Source organism: Coturnix japonica, unplaced genomic scaffold (assembly GCF_054131305.1).
Source record: "Coturnix japonica strain WE unplaced genomic scaffold, WE-NBRP24 Scf044, whole genome shotgun sequence".
Classification (NCBI taxonomy): Eukaryota; Metazoa; Chordata; class Aves; order Galliformes; family Phasianidae; genus Coturnix; species Coturnix japonica.
In genome coordinates, this window is record NW_028188947.1 from 1,826,066 (window position 1) to 1,831,843 (window position 5,778).

Consider the following 5,778-nt stretch of genomic DNA (forward strand, 5'->3'; position numbering starts at 1 on the left):
AAGTATATGACTTTTAATTCACTGGGGATCCAGTTTGAACGCAAGTGAACGCAAGCAGAATCATACTTGTGTTGTAATAAAACTTCGTAATATGAGTCATCAAAGTATCTCAAAAGAAAAAGGGAATGAGAACTTGAAAATATGTGCTCTTCAGCATTAGTAATGCTGGAAAATAATTTGAAATACAATGGGTGTTAGAGGTCATGCAACAATGTGACAGTGTAGTATGTGTAGCATCTTGGCTTTTGAAGATGCAGTTACTGAAATCAGTCTAAATTTGCAGAATTTGTAGATCTTGTATGATAAACAAGGTAGAATCCTTGGGTGATACTGATTTGTGTTACTTCATCATTGCTGAGTTCTGCATTAGGTGACAGGCTGTAGGAAACTCCTTTGCTACATCTGAGTAAAAAGTCTAGGAGAGAAGGTGCTTTTTTTGCTTCTACTGGTTCTGGATTGGGTACTTGGTGGAGAGGCCTCCACTAATGCTATATGTGATTTTTTTATATTTTATTTTATTTTATTTTATTTTATTTTATTTTATTTTATTTTATTTTATTTTATTTTATTTTATTTTATTTTATTTTATTTTATTTTATTTTATTTTTCCCAATGGGGATGATGGTGGGAGGATTCTTGACTAAAAAAACTGGCATTGCATGCCTCTGTAACAGAATACAGAAAAGATACCCCTCTTAGGTTCTGTGGAGGACAGGGCAGGGACTTGAGTCCTTGATGTCTTGAGGGTTCCTTCCTGCATGGTATCACAGCTTCAAGAGGCAGAGCTTTGGGTGCCTTCCATTTAAGCAGGTGTCTGCAACACTCATTTTGGAGAATTAGTTTTGAATCTCCCTAAAGAGAGACAATGGAAAGAAGAGCTGGGGTGCAGCCTTAGCTGCGCTCATTCCAGCCTGGCTTTGCACCATTACCATTGTGGCCTTCCTGGGCAGGCTCTGAAGAAGTATTTCAGATATGACAATTTCCGGTCAAATAAGAAAATGAATAAGGAGCTTAATTTCTTCCAGGAAAAGGCTGCAATTAAGTGAAGTTTTCTGAGTTGCAACTTTCCAGGGAGATAACTAATAACTACATTCCCCAGAAAAATCTTGCTTTTAGGAGCAAATCTAGCTTCAAGTCTCTATTCTAAGTTAAGGATTTTAGCTCTGAGAGTAATGATGCAATGTAAGTACTTTCATAAATTCAGTTCATTTAAAAAATATATATATTCTGTGGCCCCAAAGTGCTGGATCTCATAAGCTACCCATTTGAAATTGTTAGATAAGTGAGTTTTTTTATTGTTTTTCAGTAGGAAAACATAACCTCAAGATAAGGATTGTTTGGTGCAATCTATTCAGTTTTGGAGATGTGTTCTCTTTGGAGTTCTGCCTCATTTTACTTTTGTGTAAAGGAGAACTCAGTCCTTAGCTCCAGTGGTTCAAATCTTTTCATATTTCTAATCACATTGAAGAAAAGGGGAAAAAACTTGGCCAGAAAAGCTTAAGTAATATGCGGTCCTAAGTTTTGGAAGGTAATCTTTGTACTCCATTAAGGTTTAAGGGCGGCACAGACAGTGGTTAAAAGAAATTTCCTAACCTATGTCAAATTATTCTGTGATCTACAAAAACAGCAGACTGGACTTTTCTCAGCATGTCTGCTTCTGTTTTTTTCCAGTGTTCATTTTTTGGTTATAAAATGCTATCCTTTTTGACATCTACTAAAAAATGCATTTAAAATCTTCCTTAAATATATGACCATCCATTTATCTGTGCATCGTAGATCTATCTGAAGTAAGAAGATGAGTAAAATGTCTCCTGATGCAATGCTTTAAACAACTAGACTGAAGCAAAGATTATTTCTAAACAGATAATTTACTGTTTATTAAAGGGACTAGATTGGGATAGCAAGAAAAGGTCCTCTAGATCTGAATGTATTAATAAGGAAAAAGCCCACTGTCTTGTCAACTTCTGTGTCTACACCACCAGGGATACTTCAGTGACAATTACTGAGAGATAGTTACTCATGGAGATTAAATATAAGTTTACTTCCCTCTTCCCCTGCCCCATCCCTCCTGAGCTTAGTGGTATGAGAATGGACCACTGTCATCCAAAAACTTGAGCGAAACCACTGAATCATTCTATATGTGCATTCAGAAACCCCTTTAACTACAACAGGCTTTAATCACTATCTATAAAAGAAATTGAGATGAAATGGAAGTCTGGTACGTGTGTTATCAGTTCCCAAAGCTAGCCAATACACTTGGCATAAAAATACGTTCATATTCCAGGCTTACTTTCAATGTATCTTACTGAAAATGAAGAGACTGTACAAAACCATTCCACCTTTGAGCTTACAGCTGATTTATGTAAGGTAGCAAAAAGGGATCAAAGGTGTCCTGATGTGTCTTCTAGATTGTGGTTCTTGTAGATTCATAAAACACTAGTAAATTCAGCAAATTTCACCCTCATGACGAATAGTTTCTTCAGTGAACAATGTTTAATAGACTCCAGGTGATGAGACAGGCAGAACTGCAGGAAAGATCTTTGAAGGTCTGAGGATTAGCAAAATGCATTTGGAGTTTGGGTTTTCCTTGTAAAATGTATGGTCTAGTTTGTCCCTCAAAGACCCAGACTAACTAGTTTCTTCTGTAAGCATGGACCTTCGCTTTGTTTTGCTTTGGTTTCCACACTTTGAATCTGTGTAAATCTGTGTGCCACGCTGAAGAACAGCTGTTGTGAGTTTGCCTTTATTTCTCTCCTTCCCCCCCCCCTTATTTTTCTGCCTAATTTTTACTGAATCTGTCTTCTCTTGCAGCTTACTTTAGCTCATTCAGGGCTAGAGATCTGGAATGGGAATAGGAAAAGCAGTCAGTCAGATCTGTAAGCCTTACTTCTTTGGCAAAAGCATTGGCACTAACTCTAGTTCTTCATCACTTTTATTACATCATTATGCTGGCTTACTACACTGACTTTTCAGTGTAAAATTGGCACAATGTGGGCTTTTGGAAGGTGGGGTTTAATGCAGGTACAAAGCCATGTAAAGCACTTGCTGGGGTTGCACACTGGAGGAAAGAGTAAGTAGGAAAAGAGGCAGATCCTTGTAGCGCCCACATGCTTTTATCTCAAACAGTGGATCTGTTTGTTTCCACTGGCATATGGAGGTGCTTTGGAGAGCAAAAGGATCCAGAATTTTGCCATCTGAGTGAGACTAGGAGTGAAATGTCATGTACCCTTATAGGACTCAATTAAAACATTTTGAAATGCTTGCATTGGGCATGCATACAAACACATTCAGAAGAAAGGCAAGGCTCGATTGGGATTGTGATACTTGTCTGGTCCAGAACAAATCTGAAGCTACCAAATGTGTAGCATGTGAGACACCAAAGCCTGGAATGGGAGTGATGCCTACTCTGGCATTGCCAGTGACCACAGAGAGTTCGGTGACTGTGACAGCCTCCTCTAGCAGCACTGACACCACTGTCAGTCTGGGCTTTGGAGACAAGTTTAAGAAGCCAAAAGGCTTTTGGGAATGTGCAACCTGCTTAGTATCAAATAAGGCAGAAGACAGCAAATGTGTAGCCTGTCAGTCTGAGAAACCAGGTATGGCCTTTTCTTCTTTTTTTAAGCTTGTGTTGTTTCCGTCTTATTCCATAACAAAAATCACAGACTAAAAATACCCAAACTGTGTGTATAAAACATGAGGGGCTTACCATTATCCTCCTGGTGCAGGGATCTGCATGGATGTTATGTCTGTGAAGGGGAAGAGCATTGCAAGTAAGATGAGGATAAAATCTGCTGGGTATACCATGAAAGAGAGGACCCCGTCTTTATTGTTTCAAATACAAGGCATTTTCTTCTTCTACTCCTTTAAAAGTTGCCCTCAGTGATTTAAAACGGTTGGAGTGAAGATGTCACTGTGATGCTTTTGTGCCTTCTGGGTAACTGCTTCAATCCTCGTGCTTACAGAGCTAAAAGTTTTCTGCTGCAGCGTCAAAGGGCAACAATTCCCTTACAGGCGAGAAAAATCAGAAGGAAAGCAGTGTCTTTCAGGTCTCTTTTATGGAGGTTTCTGCTGCTCTTGATGACAGCGCAGCTTGTGTGCTGAACAGAGCTGTGAGCCTGGGAGCTTTGAGTTCCTCTCTGGGCTTTTTTTGTTTCCTAACGGTATTGTTTTGAACATGTCTGACTTTGGAATTTGGAGATAAGCAAATCTGATGAATTTTCAGCTTCATGTCACTTTACTCTCATCATCAATTTATGTGTGCTAACATTGACGGTGGGTTACTTGTGCAAGCAGGAATTATTGTCATGATTTTAGTTGATAAGAATATCCACGAATTACATCTGAAATTGGCTGTGTTGCTGTATTATATGAGTTGCTGTTGTTGTTTTACTGTTGTGTTTGTCCGGTATGTAAACTAAAGAGCATTTGAGAGGTTCTGAAAAAAAAACCTTCACATTCACTTTGTAACTCAAGCAGAGTGTTTAGTTATTGCTTATCTCCCAGGGAGTTCAGTGCCTGTGACCAGCAGCAGCAGCACGTCTGCATTTGCTGCTCCTTCTGGAGATCTCCTGGATTTAGACAAATTCAAGAAGCCTGAAGGAAGCTGGGATTGTGAGGTCTGCTTGGTCCAAAACAAAACAGAGGCCACCAAGTGTGTAGCCTGTGAGAGTGCGAAGCCAGGCACCAAAGCAGAGTTCAAAGGTAATACTTCATGATTGAAATGAGGATGCAGTTTGTTTTGCTTCGACTTCTTTTAAAGCTGAATTATTTTTTCCCTTAAAGCTATGGCAAATCTGCTCATTTTTTCCTGTAGGAATATTGTCTAGATAAGGTCACATGTGTACATTTCCACACGTTTTCCCAAGAATAAAAACATACACTTTTTAGTTTTTAATGACATGCATCATCTTCCATGATGTTCATTTGCAGTTTAGACAAGAAGTGTAATAATCATGTTATGTGCATTACATCCCATACCAGTACACATCTGAAAGCCAAGCTGCAGACAGAAAAATGCCACTGTGAAAAGGTTAATTTACAGAGATTTGTGAGGGAATTTTATATTCTGTTTCGATTTTAGGTTGATTTTAGTTGTTTGATTGGGAAGTCTGGGAATGGAACCACAGCTAAGTAGCTAAAGCCTTCATGTGCCACAGATGTTGTGACATAGGCTATAAGCTAAACGTTATTTCTCACTTCTGCAGGTTTTGATGCTCCTGCTGTGTCCACAAATGCTCCATTGCCATCATTTACATTTGGTGTTCAGTCATCATCCTCTGATTCTCAAACATCGAGTGTCACAGGAAGTTTTAAATTTGGAGAACAAGGGGGCTTCAAGTTTGGCACTGCAGCTGAAACTGCATCTTCCAACTCTGCACCTGGGGGGTTCAAGTTTCCAAGCAGTTCAGGGAACTTTAAATTTGGAGTTTACTTTACTAGAAGGGTGGTTAGGTCCTGGAACAGGCTGCCCAGTGAGGTTGTGGATGCCCCGTCCTTGGAGGTGTTCAAGACCAGGTTGGACGGGGCCCTGGGCAACCTGATGTAGTAAATGTGTATGTTTGGTGGCCCTGCTAGGCAGGGGGGTTGGAACTACATGATCCTTGAGGTCCCTTCCAACCCGGGTAATTCTGTGATTCTGTGATTCTGTGTGACTTGCAGTTTGCACATTTGCTGGACAGACAGCATGAATATATCAGCACACTACTATTAGAAAACTAGGCTAGAAATAAATAGTAAAATTCTTGTGAATTTATGATGTGGTTCTCAGTATCTTAAACA

The 5,778-nt window shown here is 39.5% G+C and overlaps 1 long non-coding RNA gene across 2 annotated transcripts; it reads left to right on the forward strand.

Annotated features, from left to right (window-relative positions):
* The first annotated feature begins 3,519 nt into the window (after positions 1-3,519).
* Positions 3,520-5,443, forward strand: LOC146752571 (uncharacterized). Of its 2 annotated transcripts, none has more exons than XR_014940569.1 (3): positions 3,520-3,596; positions 4,504-4,701; positions 5,205-5,443. It is a non-coding gene; the product is annotated as an uncharacterized LOC146752571 (long non-coding RNA). The 2 variants fall into 2 exon arrangements; XR_014940570.1 differs by having other exon boundaries at positions 3,543-3,578.
* Positions 5,444-5,778: the final 335 nt, after the last annotated feature.